The sequence below is a fragment of the Ascaphus truei genome, chromosome 12 (genome assembly GCF_040206685.1).
Source record: "Ascaphus truei isolate aAscTru1 chromosome 12, aAscTru1.hap1, whole genome shotgun sequence".
Taxonomy (NCBI): domain Eukaryota; kingdom Metazoa; phylum Chordata; class Amphibia; order Anura; family Ascaphidae; genus Ascaphus; species Ascaphus truei.
In genome coordinates this window covers 14081004-14102182 of record NC_134494.1, presented here as the reverse complement: position 1 = coordinate 14102182, position 21179 = coordinate 14081004, and the positions used below count along the sequence as shown (strand labels likewise).

General features: G+C 43.5%; 1 protein-coding gene across 4 annotated transcripts in view; it reads right to left on the bottom strand.

Moving 5' to 3' along the window:
• The window catches only part of LOC142463908 (synaptotagmin-2-like), a 64956-nt gene that overhangs the window by 42906 nt on the left and 871 nt on the right, over positions 1-21179 (bottom strand). For 3 of the 4 annotated variants that reach the window (XM_075566760.1, XM_075566759.1, XM_075566756.1), the window contains exon 1: positions 20274-20349. The exons of the other annotated variant lie outside the window; for it this stretch is intronic. The gene's annotated coding sequence lies outside the window, so the exon portion shown is untranslated. Of the gene's footprint in view, positions 1-20273; positions 20350-21179 lie in introns of those variants that run through there. 4 annotated transcript variants of the gene reach the window in all.

Genomic DNA, 21179 nt, shown 5'->3' with positions numbered 1-21179 from the left:
AAAAATAAGTGATTATTAAATAATTAAGTAATTATACGATATACGTGACAGTGTGATTCAATTAATAATCAGTGCACAAATTGTGTTTAGTGACCTTCACCAATGTGTGAAAAATTATATAAATAAAAAAGTGCAATACAATAAATAAAAAAGCAGCTCTACACCCTTAGGACGGACTGTTCATGTCCAGATGGTTCTTGTGCAGATTTTCAAATTGGAGCGGAGCGCTGGGTGACTCAGGATATGAAAAAGAAAAATGAATACAATAGTGCAGATGGTATTGGAATAATAATATAATTAAATGTTCTCTGTAGTAGTGGTACTCACAGATGGCACTATCAAATATAAGCGTATCAGAGACCCTTCTCTCTCTGATGGGAGCCCTTTGATGGAAATCCCTCAGAGTGGTATGTTGATAACGGAAGCTTGTTATAGAGTGGTTCAATAATTCTCCCAGGGGTATGTAAAGTGAAAGAGAGAGCACACGATAGAGTAGTACAGTCTAAAATTGTAATGGCAGCAATCAACAATTATATGTGTAATACACTCACATTTTGTGATACAATTTGGTTCGTGGGAGAGGACAGCTGTGGATGGAGAACGCCGGTTGTTCCTGGAGCGGAGGAGCCTTAAAAAATGGAGCCTTAAAAATATGGCACCCAAAAATAAAAAACAGCTTCTTTTCAGCATATAGAACAAACAGAAAATAAGTCCTGAGCGGGGCTTTGCCCTTTCCCAACAGGGGCTGTTCAAAGTCCAGGGTAACAGTATAGCAAAACAGTACATCAAACTAGCATAGTGAAGACAGACCTTAGCAGTAGTTCTCCCTCAACACTTCAGTATCTCACTGGTTCACAGCCTGCGGGTTTTTAAAGCTCCTTGATGAGGCAGCTGGGACCAGACTAATTGACATGACCTTCCCAGCTGAATGTTAACCCGGTCACTGCTGCACTGCAGACCTAAACATAGGTCTGCCCGGCATAGGGCTGGTGACGTTTATTCACCCTGTCACATACACTAAATCCTTTTCTATGGAATACGCACTTTTCTTCATTTTTTCTTAAACCTTTGATGCCAGCGAGTTGTGCTCGGTTATCTTCTCCTTTGTTTACTTTGTTTCCCCAATATGACCTAATTAATAAATAACGCAGATCAATCTTAACATGGCAACTCCTGCTGTTTATTCTCACTGCCCGGCCCCGGGCCCTCCTGCATATGGTCACTCTCCTCCCTTTCTTTATTAGGTAGATGGCATACTGCAAACGCAGGACGCGATCTAACCAGGAAAAAACAAGCCTTTGAGTAGGACATAGTTAATAAAGGGGATGGACAATATATCTTACGAGGAGAAGCAAGCTAAATTAGATTTATTTACATTTAGAAAGTGGCATGCAAGAGGGGATATGATAACTATATACAAATATATGCGGGACAGTACAAGGAGCTTTCAAAAGATGTATTCATCCCAAGGGCAGTACAAAGGACACGGGGGTCATCCCTTAAGGTTGGAGGAAAGAGATTTCACATACAGCAAAGGAAAGGGTTCTTTGCAGCAAGGGCAGTTAAAATGTGGAATTCGTTAAACATGGAGGCTGTGATGACAAAGTAGGGATGTCTCAGTTTGCCTCTACCTGCTGCAGTGTGTCTTGTGAGGGAGTGTTAAAAAGGTTCCGCAGCGGCCCGGCAGCACAGGGCGCCGCCATGTTGTTGCGCAATAGCCAGGAGAGATTGTCAGAGCGGAGAGAGTTTGCGCATGCGCAGTGCAATGCGCGCGAACGGCTAGCCAATCACAAAGAGGCTCAGCATGTAAACTACAAACCCCAGGAGCTTCAGAGAGTCACCTGACGCCAGGGAGCGAATAGGAATGCAGGGATTGCTGACAGGCAGGAAAGGGAAGCGTGGGGGAGAGACCACGTTAGCCAGAGGGCATCGGAGGAGCAAGGGGAGAGGTAGTGTGTGTGCAGGGGGTCAGTGACCCACCTGCGTAGGCTACTGCACCGACACACTTTATTCGAGCAAATACCCAGTATGTACCTGGCAGATACCTGGAATGCGCCGCTCCTCACCTCTGACAAGCCCCGTTGCGTTTGCCTTCCCAGCCTGGGTTCATGCCTGGCTGATGGGCGGCTGATCTGTTAAATGATAATGATTAGGATTTAATAGGCTGAAATGCTTCGCGTGTCTACCAGATGGCATAAATTCATGAATTGTAATGCAGTATATATATATATTCTGTGCAGTATTGCAGCCAGGGGGAATAAAATGCTTCAATCCCTGCTTGGAAAATACCTCAATGCACTCGGGCAGAAAACAGTCACAAACCTCAATACACCCGGGTATACCCGAATTCGTGGGACTAGCCGAGCTCGAATAAAGTGTGTCGCCAGTGTAGATTCCCCCTCGGGCCCCAGTATATTCCGAGTCACCATAAGCTTGTGGTGCTGCAGGGTTATATTGCATGTCGTTGGTTAATGCTATATCATGTGTCATATGTGTGTTATAGCTATAACTATAAGATAAGGTTCTACCAATGCTTAGTAGTTACTCTAGAGCAGTAGGAAAGAGGGCTACAACAGATACAATAGATATGTTTAAAAAAAAAAATGTTGGACATTTTTAGATGGGAAAGGTATACAGGGATATACCAAAGAAGTAAACATGGGAAGGATGTTGATCCAGGGAGTAATCTGATTGCCAATTATTGGAGTCAGGTAGAAATGTATTTTGCCCCCTATGAGATATCATTGGATGATATGTCACTGGGTATTTTGAAGTGAAACTTCTTTAGTGGCACCTATTCTGATGGGGCAAAACTGGAGAGATGGAGAAGAAATGTGAAACGGAAGTGACGTCATGGCTTCCCCCCCCCCCACACACGCCTGCTGTGACATGCGGCGGCGCCACTCCTAACGGCTGCCGCTCCCCCCACACGTCCGCTGCCATGGGTATACCAAGATGGCTGGCGCAGAGCTTCCGGTGCTGCGGGTGTGGGTGTAGTAAGATGGCGGAAGCCCCGCAAGTCCTCCGGCTGTGAGAGGAGGAGCCGCTGCTCAACCTCTCTCCTCCCTCTTCTCTACCTCCGCTTCCCCTTCCCCGTGTCCAGCTGACTGAGCGCCGCCGGGGCCGGAGGAGAAGAGGAGCCCCGGGATCATGGAGGGTAACCGAGACGATATCGCCGCTGGCGCCGCTCCTAACGGCCGCTGCGCTGTCAGCAAATGCCGCGCATGCGCGCACACACGTTATCGTGCCCTCTCGACTCTCACGGCTCCTACTACGGTAACGTGGGAAGCGGGGGGTTTGAGCGCGCCGCTTCCCACGCAGAACTGCCAGAGGGGGGGCCCTCTTAAGCACAGTATCTGCCCCTCACATACGCCCGGCCTGTTCAAAATAAATGCCCCTTATACATTAGTAACCACTATACACGTGTCAGCTAATTACAACCATTGCCCCCCGTCACACAAATTGCCCCTTCGCCCGCATTACTTCCCTACCGGCATCCTCAATTTGCTCCTTTATAGTTTGACCCCTCAACATGCACCTCACTCACAATAATTGCCCCCCTGATTAATGATTCTCAGTAATATGCCACATTTGCCTTCTCTCCCCCCCTCGTATTCTGTATCTGCCCCTTCACACACAGCAATTGCCCCCTGCCCATTACACTGCCTTGCATGCACCCATCTATTGCCCTATGCCATTGATATCAGGTTTCCTTTACACAACAACTACCCCCTGACACGCATTAATTACCCCCTGGAACGCATTAATTACCCGGGTACTCACAGTTCCTGATATTCGATATGAACACAGCCAGGCCCCGCATCCCGTCCCCATTGGACACGGCCGGCACCTTCCTCACACCCGAGGACAACCTGTACAGCCCAGCAGCAGCCGCCGAGTCCGGGGTCCTGCGTGCACACAACCCCAACGTTTGTCTCCCCGGCTGTGTGTATGTGTGTAACGTATGAATGTGTGTGTCTCCGGGCCCGGTGCGGCCTCGTCTCCCGGGGGGGTGGGGAGGGGAGAAGAAGAGAGTCAGGAGACTCAGACAGAGCCGCCGTGGGTCCGCAGCTCCGCCTGGGGTGGGGGGAGTCAGGAGAGAGGGGGCAGGACACAGAAAGAGAGACACACACATACACTGACTGACACACACACACACACACATACACCCCAGTGATGCGCCGAACACCGCCCAATAAACATTACCCCGCCAATCAAATTTACTCATGCTCTAAGCAGTAATAATATTATTGTTACTTTATATGTTGCTGACAACACACAAAGAAGTTTCACTTACTATGCACGTGCACAGCACACACAGCTTTTTTTTTTTGTTCCTCTGAATCAATATACTGCGAGTACGGATATAGGATAACATATCTGTCATCTAAATTTAGCATAGAACTTGGACGCGTGTCTTTTTTCAACCTCACCATCTACTGTACTATGTAACTATGTCATGCGGACCCTGGAGTGCTAGTCCCCATTTCTCAAAAAGGGTTAAATTAAGAGCAAAGCAGATCAAAATGGACCGAAAATTTCAACCAGTCCTTGTTTTATACAATATGAATCATCTATGCAAAATATATTGGTAGTAAATTTGTTTTAAAAAAAAAAATGTATTTAATCCATATCCACGGTATCGGAGCCATCTCAGGGCCCCTTCATCAGGTTTAGCATTTTGGTGAGGTATCTTTTTTTTTAATACTACTTATGACACGCGCACTTGCCAATTTTGAGCTAATTAGTATACAGGCATACCCCGCATTAACGTACGCAATGGGACCGGAGCATGTATGTAAAGCGAAAATGTACTTAAAGTGAAGCACTACCTTTTCCCACTTATCGATGCATGTACTGTACTGCAATCGTTATATACGTGCATAACTGATGTAAATAACGCATTTGTAACAGGCTCTATAGTCTCCCCGCTTGCGCACAGCTTTGGTACAGGTAGGGAGCCAGTATTGCTGTTCAGGACGTGATGACAGGCGCATGCGTGAGCTGCCGTTTGCCTATTGGGCGATATGTACTTACTCGCGAGTGTACTTAATGTGAGTGTACTTAAACCGGGGTATGCCTGTATATATATTTGTGTGAACAAGAAAGTACACCCTCTTTGAATTCTATGGTTTTACATATCAGGACATAATAACAATCATTTGTTCCTTAGCAGGTCTTAAAATTAGTTAAATACCTCAGATGAACAACAACACATGACATTACACCATGTCATGATTTATTTAACAAAAATAAAGCCAAAATGGAGAAGCCATGTGTGAAAAACGAAGTATACCTTATGATTCAATAGCTTGTAGAACCACCTTTAGCAGCAATAACTTGAAGTAATCGTTTTCTGTATGACTATCAGTCTCTCACATCGTTGTGGATGAATTTTGGCCCACTCTTCTTTACAACGTTGCTTCAGTTCATTGAGGTTTGTGGGTATTTGTTTATGCACAGCTCTCTTAAGGTCCAGCCACAGCATTTCAATTGGGTTGAGGTCTGGGCTTTGACTGAGCCATTGCAACACCTTGATTCTTTTCTTTTTCAGACATTCTGTTGTAGATTTGCTGGTGTGCTTGGGATCATTGTCCTGTTGCATGACCCAATTTCGGCCAAGCTTTAGCTGTCGGACAGATGGCCTCACATTTGACTCTAGAATACTTTGGTATACAGAGGAGTTCATGGTCGACTCAATGACTGTAAGGTTCCCAGGTCCTGTGGCTGCAAAACAAGCCCAAATCATCACCCCTCCACCACCGTGCTTGACAGTTGGTATGAGGCGTTTGTGCTGATATGCTGTGTTTGGTTTTCGCCAAACGTGGCGCTGTGCATTACGGGCAAACATCTCCCCTTTGGTCTCGTCTGTCCAAAGGACATTGTTCCAGAAGTCTTGTGGTTTGTTCAGATGCAATTTTGCAAACCTAGCCGTGCTGCCATGTTCTTTTTAGAGAGAAGAGGCTTTCTCCTGGCAACCCTTCCAAACAAACCATACTTGTCCAGTCTTTTCTAATTTTCATGAACTTTAACATTTAACATGCTAACTGAGGCCTGTAGAGTCTGAGATGCAACGGTCTGACCTTGGGGTGAATTTCCTGGGACGTTCACTCCTGGGAAGATTGGCAACTGTCTTGAATGTTTTCCACTTTTCAATAATCTTTCTCACTGTAGAATGATGGACTTTAAATTGCATAGAAATGGCCTTATAACCCTTCCCAAATTGATGGGCAGCAACAATTGCTTCTCTAAGATCATTGCTGATGTCTTTCCTCCTTGGCTTTGTGTTAACACACACCTGAATGCTCCAGACCAGCAAACTGCTAAAACTTCGGCTTTTATAGAGGTGGTCACACTTGCTGGTGATCAATTAATCAAGGGCACTTGATTAGCAGCACCTGTCTGCTACTTAGCATCTTAATTCCTATGGAAGCAGTTAGGGTATACTTAGTTTTTCACACATGGCTTCTCCATTTTGGCTTTGTGTTAAATAAATCATGACATTGTGATATGTCATGTGTTGTTGTTCACCTGACGTTGTATTTACCTAATTTTTAGACCTGCTAAGGAACAGATGATTGTTATGTCCTGATATGTAAAACCATAGAATTCAAAAAGAGGGTGTACTTTCTTACACACACACACACACACACACACACACACACACACACACACACACACACACACCTTAAAGATTAGACACTCTGATTCGAGATGGTTTCGCCCTCTTCTAAGGCAGTGACATTGTCACAGAGTTACTCCTCCAAGCCTTTGAGACGCGAATACGCACTAATGGATACCGCGAGATCCCTTTTCGGGCTGTAATGCCATTTACAACTCAAAGTAAAGAGAGCGGTCAACTTGCAATTATTTTCTGAGTTCCACTGATGTTGAGCAAACGGCTCACGTTCAATGGAGTCTCACTGATTTAAAAAAATTAAAAAAACCTCCCGCCACCCCACAGCCCTTTGGATTATAATGCTATCTTTTACTCTCGAACCCCCAAATTCTCAATGATTTTGGTCCTTGGAGGCAGTGCCATTGGATAACTGGGCTGCAGCTCAGGGCCCTAAACCTTTCAAGGGCCTTTCACAGGCTCCACATATACTATGGCCCAAAATGTTATTTACCTTTTTGTGTGTGCGCGCACAGGGTTGCCACCTCTCTGGGTTTGACCCGGAGACCCCGGGTTTCAGGCACTTACCTCCGGGTTTAGCCCGTCATTCTCTGGGTGGCGGCGTGATGTGGCAGCGATGGCGTCGCCGGTATTCTCCTACAATTCCCCCTCCAACTGTCAAGACGTGGTCACGTATCGTTCTGTTGGCATCGCAACGCAGCGTCATTTGACGTTGCCCAGCCATGTTCACTGCAGTTGGAGGGGAAGTTGCAGCAGGATGCCGGGAGGCGTTGCCGCACCTAGTGAGGTAATGTTTTGTTTCTCCGGGTTGGCCTTCAGAAGAAGGTGGCAACTCTGTGTGTGATTACAACAGTATATTGGGTTAAATGTTATATAGCCTACATTTCTATAAAATAAAAATATAAAATAAAAAGAATGTTTCTACAATTTATATAGAATAGGTAATTTTACTGATCTGTTGAAATAAAAAAAATAAAAATCTATTACAGCGTGACGAACTGGAATCAACATTGAAATTTCTTTATGAATTTTCCTACCAATGACGGCCACTAACTGCTAAAGCGAAAGAGCTTTTTCAAAGTTGAAATGTAAGAATGAACTCCGCAGTCACCGCTTCAACCGAGACTGGTCGCTGTTTATTTCATCCCAATCAAATCAGATAATTCATAAAATCAAAAAAAAAAATGTAATTATGCGATGTGACTGCAAATAAAAAAAAATATATATAAAAAAAAATACATGTGTAGATAAAAGTTTGTGTTTGTAGTAATATTTGTAGAATTTTTAATAAAAGTTTTGAACGTTGTTCAATAAAAACATTCTGTATTTAAATGTGACTTTGTTGGTGGGGGCCCCCAAATTACACTTTGCCCAAGTCCCCAAATATTCTTAAGACTTAAGACTCGAGGTTGACGCCCAAGCCAATTTTCACACTTGCACTGCAACGCATTGCTGGCCAGTCAGGCAGCTAAAGGGTTACTGCATATCCCTCTACGCCTCTCCCTTCTTTCCATTCTGCATTTCCAGAACATGGGACATTTTGCCATCTCCAGCCAATCTATTGTGGGGGCATTCCTTCTACAGTCGCAGGCCCTCTAACATTGGACAGATGAAAATGGACACTATACTGTAGTTCCTCCATCAATTCAAGACATGGGATCTTACAACCCCAGGAGTATCATTATTATTATTGACAGAAACACAGCTTCCTATTGGCATGTGGGATTACTGGGCTAGGTTGAGTCTCCACAACATGCCAAGTTCAATGATACAAATTTCGTGACAATGTCACTTCATCAGGACTTTTATGATCACCAGGATCAAAGTCTTTTATAGTCCCAAGAATTGGCCTAATTTTTTAATTAATCTGAGCAGCATGTATAACTAATAATTGAACTGCTATTACATACAAATAATTCACATATTAGAGATCGTAGTTCCCAACTTTACCTAATAAAAACATGGACAGGCTATCTCCTATCTATATACAGCTACATTGTATGGATGGATGGATGTATATTTTGGCAGGATGGCCTCACTGTAGGGTCAGTAAGAGTCCAAACCATGTGTTAAGCTTTAACCTTCAGTGGTTTATTCTCCACATTATAACAAATAGGCACACTGTCCCTTTAAGACAAACCAATTCATAAAATAAAAAAAACCTACTCCCCTTTGAGAGACCAACTACACAACATGTCCCTAGCTATCCACCTGGGAAGCTAGGCTACTTCAAGTTTAATCAATCATACAAATGTCTGGAATGAAATATGTATGTCTGTCCGTCCCAAGAGAGTCCAGGAAATTCCTTATGGATACTGCAACACAGCTTTTACCCCTCATCAGGGTTGGAATTCCGGTTCCATGAAGACAGGGCTGCGTTCAGCAAGCTTGTTTGCTCTTGTGGTGATTCTCTTCCTGGGTGTGGGTCCCAGCAGGCCTGCAGAACCGTTCCAACCAGTGTCCTTCCTGGTTGGGGGAAGCGGTCTCCCTCAGCTGGCAGCTGACTGTCTGCCTTTTAAACCCCTTTTTTGTCAGGAGTTCAGTATGCTTAATTAGATGCACCTGTCGCTAGCTTCTACAGAGGAGTTTAACCTCCTGCATGCTGGGGAACCAACACACTGCACATCTCTCTCTGGTTTACACAGACAGTGACTGTCACAATATATCAATATATAAACCAGAATAGACAGATTATAGAAAGAAGAAAATAAAATAGTAATTAAAAAAAAGGGGGGGGGGGCTGAAGTGGAATATATATATATATAAAAAAAAAAAAAAATATATATATATATATATATATATATATATATATATATATATATATATATATATATATATATATATATGGAGTTGGGAAACACTGTAATAGGTACATCAATGTAGATATACATACATGCTCAGACTCCATGAGTAGTTTTGTTTGGTATATATATATATATATATATATATATATATATATATATATATATATATATTCTCTCCGACCATATTATTTTTGCCCCTGTAGCACCACTTACTTACTATTAAGTATTCATTGTAGTCGGTATTTAGTCACCTTTATTTTGTCTTGTGGACGTGGGGTCCATATATATATATATATATATATATATATATATATATATATATATATATATATATATATATATATATATATATATATATATATATATATATATATATATATATATTCCAAACAAAACTACTCATGGACTCTGAGCATGTATGTATATCTACATTGATGTACCTATTACAGTGTTTCCCAACTCCAGTCCTCAGGGAATCCCAACAGGTCAGGTCTTAAGTATATCCCTGCTCAAGCACAGGTGGCTCAGTCAAAATGACTGAGCCGCTGATTGACCCACCTGTGCTGGAGCAGGGATATCCTTAAGACCTGACCTGTTGGGGTTCCCCGAGGACCGGAGTTGGGAAATATTGACCTATTAGAATGCAGTGTGTTATTTGTTACCAAATGAATTTTCATTTTTAATTTCTCTGAAATCATTCGAGCAAATTGCCTGAAATTTGAATACAAATTGCAAAATAATACATTTACTATAATGTTTTGTATCAAGAATCCGATCGACTTTTTTTTTTTTTTTACAATCACTTCATAAAAAATAAATAAAAATTAAGTCCAAGATGGAGCTTGCACAGTTTGTTGAAACTTCTGGCAGATCTAAGTTAGAATGGCAGAAAGGTACCATCAAAATGCCTTCAGAATCGGTCAAGGCATTTGGCCAGTGGAGAGAGAACACACAAAACAATGAAGTCAAAGTCTAGTTGAAGTGTTCAGCTCGCTCACTCACTCACCTTACTATGCTATGGGCATTTTGCTCTCTCTCTCTCTTGCTTCTATCTAGTGAGGACTATTATAAGTGTAGCACCATTATGGGTATGCTCAAGTTTTCTTAGTCAGACCGGGTCCCTAGGGGCGTTAGGGGGTTAATTCTTTTAACCGGCCCTAGAGGTTGCATATTCTCATGTAACATGTTTATTTATAATTTTAAATGTTAGATGTCTGGCTACACCTTGCATCTAGAAGTTGCTAGAAGAGTCACCCTGTATTGCAAAGGTACGCAAAACTTTTTCGTCTGTACCCCCCCCCCCCCCCCCCGCCCTTGTCTCCGGCGTCATATGGACACCGCGTTGCCAAAAGCCACCGGAGACAAGGTAAGGGACTTAGCGGCTTCGCTTTCTCCTGGCATTTCATTTAAATGCTTTGGGGCAGAGCGTGGGGCCTATGTAAGCACCGTGCCCTCCCCAGAAAATGTCACGCCCCCCAGTTAGAGCCATCCCCTACAGCAGGGGTGTGCTGTCTAAAGTAAGCCCACCCTTTAATTTGCTCAGTATCTGAGGAGGGGGGGCAATGGTTATATAAGGTAGGGGCCAGCCATTTTCCCTCAGATCCCAGGGAGGAACCAGAGGGGGTCTCCAAGCTCATCTAGCCTTTAAGGGGAACAACTATTGTTTTTTGTAGTGTTTGGGCAGAGTGGTTCCCTTCCACAGGGCTCATACGAAGACCTGGGTTAGGATGCAAGGGTCCAGTTCAAGACAGGGCAAAAGGCTTCCACAAAATCACATGGTGTGAGGAACTCAGGGTGCAGGTTTCCAAAGATGCTTAAAATCAGTCCGGTTATTCTTCCATTTTATCAGTTAAATAAAGTTCATAAAAGTTCCTGGTGCCCTTCATGCTTTTTCCTCTTCTTCAAGAGCCTGCACAGGCCTTCAGCACCACGAGGGAACAAGGTAAACTGCTGTGCCCACAGTTACCCACAAGCAAAATTCTGCTTAAAAAGAGAGACAGTAAGATACTTGGGACCGTTTTATTTTTGGTGTGACTCCTTTTACTCAAGCCAGGGAGAGAGGGGAATAGGGGTGTTTCATAAGACTATAAGAAAAGGCCAGGACTATAGCGGTCAGGACTCTGTTATATATATGCTTTTCATTTATGGTATTTAAAAAAAAATTGCTTGAATTTTCTGATAAAGTGCATTATCACATATTTGATATAATATAGTTATTCACCAGTTACCCGGCCATATTTAAGCTACCCGGAAATTACCCCGACACAGCCAAGGGTGCTGGAACCCGGTGCCCAATATTTCCGTCATGCTCTGCTCCCTTGATGGTCCTCCTCAAATCACCCCCCTTCCTCCGGTGCGGCGGAAACACAGAACATAGAATGGCAGAGAAGAAGAAGAGGACCTGCAGCGGAGGTAGAGGAGGACAGCAGCCGGCGGTGGAGGGAGAGAAGGACAGCAGCGGCAGGAGAAGAGGACCATGTGAGCAGAGCACCGTCATTGGCTGCCGTCCTTCTCTGCCACTGCCGACCTCTGCTGCAGGATGCCGTCCTTCTCTCCCTCCACTGTCCTCCCCTGCAGGATGTCATCCTCCTCTCCGCCGCCGGCTGCTGTCCTCCAAACCTACCCAGCCAATTTGTCTTTTTTCCCTGGGTACATCACTAATATTTAACATTTTTTCTATATACATTTTTACATTTGTTGCATACACATCTCAGTGTATACATGTATTTTTTAAACACAAATAATTTGTTGATTAGGGCACTTTTTTTGAAGCACACTTTTCTCCACTTCACATCGAGGTGGCAGTGATAATTATGCATGGCGCAATAGGTTTTGATCGGGTTTCCATGATGTCAGTATTGAAAATAATACGTTTTGCGTGTTTACCGTTTATTGTGAATTAGATTGTTACATGAAAGTGTTTTGCCGTTTGTGATATTATATTAACCGGATTTCTTTTCATCACAATAATGTGAGAGTTGAAGTGGTATTCAGTATTTGCATTTTTCTTTGACTTCAAGATAGTGCTTGATCAGCGTAACAGACAGTCGCTGGCCTTTCTGGACTATGTCATTGCCTCAACTGGGCTTATTTATACCTACAGTACAACAAGGTTCCCAGCACACTGAAATAAGGAGATCTAGACAATGGTACAGTGTATATGCCAAAAAATATCTACAGCTCAACCCAGTTATAACGCGATCTGTTACAACGCGAATCCACTTATAACGCGATGCAAGCGTGGCTCCCAATTTTCTTATTTTTGAATACTGTACAACACGATTATTGGTATCTTAAATACTTTATAGTACAATGCATACAATTGTACATTATTTCTAACGCGATCCGCTTATAGCTCGATGGGATTCTTTGGACCCCAAGCACAGCGTTTTAAGGGGGTTGAGCTGTATATATAAATATTGATCTTTTGACATATACTATTGGCTAGATCGCCTTACTTCAGTGTGCTAGGAACCTTGTTGTATGTTTGAGTCATTCGTTAGGCGGGTTTAGGGTCCCTCCACTGTTCATAAACACACAGGTACCCAGTAAGCTCTCCAAGGAATCCCTCCACTGTTCTCCTGCACCTACAGTACTTCACACTTTTCATGCAGCAGATGACTATTTTGAGTGCTGCCTATACGTTGTACTTTTTGTAGGCTCGTATAATAGCACACAATAGTGCGAGAATTAAATTGGCGAGACATTACCGTTTTTAACTGAAGTGTGAGAATACCAAGACATCTTGATGACAAAATATACAAATTGATTCAAAAAGTTTGTTTTGCCCGTGTTTCATCACATGTTATGAAGTAATTAAGTTTACTCGTTCATCCAACAACGTGGCATAAAATATAGAGTTTTCCTAGTTATACGAAAAGATAAATTGTACCAATAGACACGTGTATTTCTCGATTTGTATGTACTGTAGTAATATACACATCGGAATGGTGATAAATTCCCATAACACGCTGATCCTTTCTCAGACCAGTCATTGGTCTTCAAACTATCAGCAAATACATTCAAAAAAATTTATGGAACATAAAAAGGGGGGGGGGCGGTTGACAATCGCAATTATGGAAAGAACCACCCCCCCCTGCTAATAATAGTAATAATAATAGCACTATTGTAAAAATGTGTATATTGTGTGATCACCTTAAATTAAGTTGTCAGCTCTCCTATAAAGCCACAATTATTAATTAGAGGGATTATTATTTCTTTTTTTCTTCAAAGCAAATGCTTTGAAGAAAAAATAAATAATAATCCCTCTAATTAATAAATTGTGGCTTTATAGGAAAGCTGACAACTTGATTTAAAAGGTGATCACACAATGCATACATTTTTACTATTGTAAAAATGTGTATAATCAAAATAGCAGATGTTTAAGATAAAAATGATATGTTACCTAGAAATGCAGTATTATTACAAAGCACAATGCAATGTGATTACAAGGACTGCATTTAAAAGTTCAGTTCCTCCTGCATGTTTATTTAAACAAAGTTTTAACCTTTACAGAGCGCTCGTGATGTAACCGATCACGGCACAGCACTGGCACGCTAGACGCCCTTATACTATACTAGGTATGCATTGGGCAAATGCTGGATTTCTAGGGGCTGATTCGGCAGACCTCTCCATTGGGGCGATCTTTCCAATCCCTCAGTAGATATTAGCACTACATATTTATGATGGTTCCTACACTGATTTATGACCTATTCACCCTTAGGGCTATTTAGTCATTATATCCTCAAACTGGGGTCACATTTACATAGCCCTATCAGCGATTTTGTATTGTGTACTACATGTAGATTATATTTGGTTGTTTCTGTCCATCATTATTTTATATATAAGCATTAAAAGATACTTTTAACAGACCTATCATAGCATATCAGTAGGGTTAGAGCACTAGTATATAGGAGCTTCTTTTTTTTTGCACCTGCAAGTTTTATTTCATGGTCGTAATATTGCTCCTGGCACCTACCCACCTATTCCTAGACTGTAGCAAGAGCAGTTACCTCCTTCCCCACCTTGATTTTCAAATCGAAACATATCTGGAGCCCCCTCTACTTCGTTTCACGTCAGCCTTGGTGCACTAGAGGTCATGCGATCACAGAACTAGACAGGTTGGTGGTCTAGTGGCACTGGTGCGGCCGGACCTCGACACTATAAAAAGGTTAAAGATTTGTTTTTCGCCATGTAATAGGTTTTCCCCGCCCTCTGGGAGATCTGCCCATTACAGGGTGTGTAGTGCTGTTTACCTGCTGGTTCACAGGATGCGGAGCTTTCCACCGGTGGTATGGGGAAGACAGAACAGGCTTTTGGGGTGATGGTTAGTCCTTCTCTCTGTAGTTCAGCACCTACAGTACCAGTCCAGGGATGCTGGAGGCAATCCCTGCAGGAGAACTCCCTGTGTATCCCCCCTGATTGATTGCAGTCTCAGGCAGGATTATATAAAAGAACTGGGTGCTTTATTCTTTACCAACAGGGTATTATTTATTTATAAAATATTTTACCAGGAAGTAATACATTGAGAGTTACCTCTCGTTTTCAAGTATGTCCTGGGCACAGAGTAAAACAAATAATACATGGTTACAAGTACAGTTACATAAATGAACAGGGTATACATTATATACAAGACATTGCGTGCACAGTTAAAGAAAATATATATTATGAGCGTATGAAACAGTTACAGCATACAACTGGTACAACTCTCTGTCCCTTCCTCCGGATGGTCCCTGGACTCAACCCTGGGGCTTGAGACCTCCAGAGCCTCTCCTGATCTCTTCCCTCACCCCCTGATAGGATGAGGGTTATAGTCCCCAATTCCCTAAGGGAGATGATAGAAAGTGGTCAGAGCACAGCACACATGCATCCTGGGACAGTCTCTCTCAGGGGAGAGAACAACTGCCTACATTTGGTGGTGCAGCCCCTTAAGTACCATGGGGGCGAGGGTCCCATGTCTGAGCCCCTGATTGGGCAGAACACAGACACCTGGCCCACCTGGCCCTGTCACTTAAGGGAGCTGCTTACTGCAGGGGAAAACCCAGATTGAGCCCACACTGCCTGCACTGTACTAGGACTTAAGAGTTAGGAAGGGTAGATAAGTTGCCAAAACCAAGCATGGCTACACCTATACTGTACAATGCATGGTTGGTGTTCACCTCGAGTTTGTTGCCAAAAATTAATTTTTTTGTGAGTAAAAATAGTGTGCAGCAACAAGACCACCACTTGTGGTGCATTTGCATGTCACAGACAGTTCTGCAACTCGGTCTTTCCCCATTATCTCTTAGAATACAGTGCTTCCACTGCAGCCATGGATTCTGGGTAATGAGAATGCGAGATTCTGCAAATGAGAACTCCGTGTCACTTTTTGCTGCTTGTGAAAAAAAAAAAAAAAAAATAGAAGGGGGAAGTAAGTAACTAGCATTCACCAAATATGTGCCCCTATAAGCTTATGCCTGCTGTATCCTGTATCATACAGCCTGGGTTAAAGAAGTGCATTGGCAGTAGACCTATGGCAAAAAAATACAGGAGCCCAAAACCTAGACTCATATGGTTGCTCACCCCCACTCACTTGGGTGACATTAGCAGATCTCAAAGAACCTTACTTGAGAATATAAAGATAAAACCGTTAATCTGATCAAATACGTTCTGGTCTACATGGAAAACATCTCTGTGCTATCTGGTGAAGTGGAGCAAGAGAGAACAGCACGAGCTTGTGAGAATTGGACCTCGGTTCCGCCCCTCGCGCGAGCTCCACAGTATTCCTGCAGGTACTGGACCAAGGCTCCGCCCCCGCACCGCCTCCCGTGACGCAACGGAGGACGCACCGGTCTCCAATACACGTCGATGTTGCATAACCAGAAACACTTGAGGGGTTAATGCTAACTCACTTCATGACCCCCCAGCTGGGACATACTGCGCCCCGGCCTATCGATACACAGGCTATGTGTGATGGCCCACGGCCTGCAGCCTTCCCATTGGCTCCCTGTGCTTTATATGCTCAGCCAGCCCTTAGGCAAATTGGCTGAGCATAAACGTGTGTTTATGTACGAAGTGCTTGCCTCAAGCATCCTGCTGCCTGCTGTTGGTCTGTGCTTTCTGCCTTCATCTTTTGTACCTTTTGACCTCAGCTAGTCCCCGGATCTCTACCTTCTCTGACCCCTGGACCTCGGCTATGCACTACGACCATTCTGACCTCTCTACTCGTGGACCCCGGCTATGCACAATGACCATCCGACTTCTACAATTCTTGACCAGGGGAGAGCAAACTTTTGATGCTGCGCCCCCCTGCCTGGTCTCCCCCGGTCTTGGGCCCCTCTCCTGCCTGGCAGCAGCAAATGACGCTCCGGGGTCACGTAACCAGCGGCTTTATTTGACGCCATGTCCCCGCAGTGTTATTTGATGCCGCGTTGCCATGGAGACGCGTCTGAATCCCGGTAAGTTAGTGTTGCAGAGGCCTCATGAGTTCCCCCGGCATTAATTTAAATGCCTTGGGGAGACGCGCGGGACCTCTTCAGTCGCCCGCGCGCGCCCCCCCCCCCCAGACAAATTTCATGCCCCCCCCCAGTTTGCGCACTGCTGTTCTAGACCACAGCGAGTATCACGACTATTTTGACCTCTCCTATCCTGACCCAGCTATGCGACTACAACTCTGCAACCCGGACACGGTTATTGGTCGGCGTATTCTAACATCCCCACCTCAGCCGTGAGGTCCCGTCCTGTTTGTGGTGAGCACTCGTTAAAGAGCTGTAGCGGTGCCAGGTGTCCAGTATTGAACTGTCTTGTATTTGGACAATCTATCTAGTAAAAAAATGGAGGTAGTACTGGACATGTACCGTATGTGTCCGGTATCACCTCTCCTCACCTGAACAGAGTGACCTGTCGGTTTGGGATGCCACAGGATTTCCCCAAGCAGGAAGAAAGCAGGGCTGTGTGATAGGGGGCTGGGCAGCTTCCTCCATCCTGATTGGCTGCATTACACAGCAGCAGGCAATCAGGAGAAGGTTTCAGGAGCCTGGGGGTGGCACCATGGAGAGGAGGAAACAACATGGAGTGGAGGTGTGTGTTCGAGCGCATCGCACCTTTCCCCATTGTGTCCATTATTTTTGGAAAAGCCACCAGGCAACCCTAATTTTCGAGCTGCCATGGTAAAGTGTACCACTGTACTGCAGGTTTTTGGGCCTTTCATAAAAATATAATTAAAAAAATTTTTTTTTAAAAAGTTAGAAATCTGCTATATAGGGCATCACACGGAGCACACTTTTACAATAGCTGACATTGGAGGGAACTGCACTTTTATATATCATAATACCATGGAATCAGTTTGCCAATTCTCCTACATACTGTAGCAACAATGTATCATTATTATATTAGAAACATAAATAAAGATTAAAACACAAGGGAGGTTCTTTCAACCGGAATTTTTAATCTTGCTTTACTGGCTATGCATCTTAACCCAGGCTGTGCTAAAAGCTGTGAAATGCAGCAAGCAAAAGCTTACAGGGTACCATGTTATATGGTTTTAAAGCAACATTTTTTTTTTATTTTTTTTTTTAATCTTCAATTATGTAATTGGGGGGGGGGGGGGGGGGTTGGAAGAATCACCTTGCATTGCATTTAAGGAAGATTTAAACAATATTTATGGTGCAAAAATAGGGTGGGTGGAGTTCAGCTTCCTAAAACAAGTCCCTTTTTCTTTAAAGGGTCAGTCCGTATGTATGTAGTTATGTATATTTCATATCGGGCTTTACAGACATAATAGGAAAAAGCGCTTCATACATAAGAGTAGGGAACTTATTCCCTTACATTCTAAGTGAGGAGAACCTACAGAGACAGTGGGAGTGTGTTATAGTAAATGAGATATAGTATCAGCTAACAGATCTACCCAAATGCTTGATTTAAAGAGGTGTGTTTTAAGATTGGGACTAAAAGTGAACTGGAGGACAGTGACACGTTTATTAGGGTAAACATAACTAAGAGACACCATATTATTGAAAATCAGACACACTGCATATGCATTAAAAAAAATAAACAAAAACACCCATCTATGAGGGGGATATGATAACTATATACAAATATATTATGGACAATACAAGGAGCTTTCACAAGAACTATTCATCCCAAGGGCAGTACAAAGGACATGGGGTCATCCCTTAAGGTTGGAGAAAAGGAGATTTTTTCACCAGCAACAAAGGAAAGGGTTCTTTACAGTAAGGGCAGTTAAAATGTGGAAATCATTACCCATGGAGACTGTGATGGCAGATACAATAGATGTTTAAAAAAAAAAAATGTTGGACATCTTTTTAGGAAGGAAATGTATACAGGGATATACCAAATAAGTAAACATGGGAAGGATGTTTATCCAGGGAGTAATCTGATGGCAATTATTCAGAGTCAGGAAGGAATTTTTTTTTCCCCTTATGAGATATCATTAGATGATATGTCACTGGGGTTTTTTGTTTGCCTTCCTCTGGATCAAAAATACTGCAAGTACAAATATAGGATAAAGTATCTGTTGTCTAAAGTTTAACATAGGTTGAACTTGATGGACATATGTCTTTTTTCCACCTCATCTACTAGGTAACCAATATGGTAAATAAAAAATTTAGTGGGGTTTTACAATCTTGATCTAATGTCTTTTGGCAAGAAGACTGTTTGTCAGTCCTCCATCACAGGTAAATGATTCTGTTTAGCAATGTACAGTATATGCCGATTTACAAATCACTAGCTATGAAAAGCATCACTTCTACCTTGATTTCTTAGTCGAAAAGACATCAATAGCAAAAACAGATAAACGGAAGAGGCTTCAATTCAGGGTTCACAAAGCAAAAACCATTCATTTTTCCAAGAATATAAATAAGCAAAAACAGCTACATAAAAAGGGTAATTTTCCCCCCAAAGTTAGCCAATTATAGTGAGAGAAAAAAACCTACTACTGTACATGAGACTGCCCCTTTAAAATAAGGCAACTTGTAAACCGGTAAATAAATACAGGTGTGAAATCAAACTAAAGTAGGGATTGTCCATACACTCTAATAATCCCACTTTCACCAGTGATTAAAAAATAAAGTAGTATACAGTATTAATGCTATAAGCTATATTATACCCTCTACCTGTAGCTATTTAGCAGGTACACCACGTGTGTGTTCTGTAACACCAGCTGTACTTATTAAACTTAAAACATTTTGTGAGTGGTAAACTACATACAGATGCAACAGACATTATTGGACTCATTAACACAGGCGCATTATTTAACAGCAGTGCGATTGAAAGCAAGGTTTAAGGAGATAACTCACAGGTTATATATGCATTGTTCTGAGTGTTAACAGGGGGTGAGAAACACCTGCTCCATGTACTGTAGGTTAAGGAACTTCCATTGAAACTGCTTGGAAGTGCATCCATCCAGCACAAGTAGGGTTGCCAGGTGGCTTCTCCAAAAATACTGGCTTCTCCAAAAATACTGGACTCAATGGTGAAAGGTGCGTCAGGTCACTATGTCCAGGGAGGAAAATACCGGACACATACATGTCCAGTGTTACAGTACCTCTCATTTTTTACTGGACAGAGTGTCCAAATACAGGACAGTCCAGTTCAATACCGGACACCTGGCAACCCTAAGCACAAGTGACAAAACTACAGGGGGTACCGATTTGTTTTTAATCCTGAACCAGCACCAATACTTTTTCTAAACCAGATTAACTCCTGATCTCCTTGCGGTTAACACAAGGTGAGGGGAGTGTAAATAAGGGCAGAAAACAACTTTTTTTTCCCCCTCCGGGTAAATAAGAAATAAATAATCATTTAAAAATAGTATAAAGTTTGAATGACAGTACCTTTCCATATGTTATGTTATAAACAGCCAGGAGTTCTCAGCTACATCTTCCATATGCATGAAGGTTCTGGCACGCTGTACCAGAAAAACAAGTTTCAACCCGCCCTGCTTAGTTAAAATACACCTGATTGGACTTAAATACTCTCCCTGCTAAAGAGGCCTGGAGCAAATTGTTTTTAAGGAAGGGAAGGGGTTAAGTGTTCTGTGCCAGTGAGGTATAAAACATTGCAATGCAGTGAAAGCTATGTAACACCTTTTACAGTTTCTTTCAGTGTAAACTCAACTTTGAGTTCAATGTGTAATATTAAAGCAATACAACGTGAAATCCACCTCTCTCCCCCCTTCCACCTCTCTACCCCCCCTTCCACCTCTCTACCCCCCCTTCCACCTCTCGACCCCCCCTTCCACCTCTCGACCCCCTCCTTCCACCTCTCGACCCCCGCTTCAACCCGCCCTCCACCCCCGTTCCCCTCCACCCCCGTTCCCCTCCATCCCCCCTTCCACCTCTCTACCCCCCCTTCCAACTTTCTCCGCCCCCCCATTCCAGCCCTCTCCGCCCCCCCTTCCACCCCTCTCCGCTCCCCCTTCCACCCCTCTCCGCTCCCCCTTCCACCCCTCTCCGCTCAACCTATACTGCCTCGCTCTCCCCATTGGGCAGAGCAGGGTCATGTGACCCTGCACTGCGCTCCAAAGTCAAACTCCCTTGTCTCCCCAAGCACCAAGCTTGGGAGAGCTTAAGTGCACGTGCGCGCGAGCAGGGACCCGAGGATGAAGATTGCTAGAAGTAAACACGGCAAGCGCTGCGCGCTCAGCGCTAGCGTGGATGCAGCCTAAGGCTGCGCTTATAGTGGCGGCGACAGTGATGCGACGGCGACGGTGACGTCACGCTGCGGTCGCTGGAAAAATC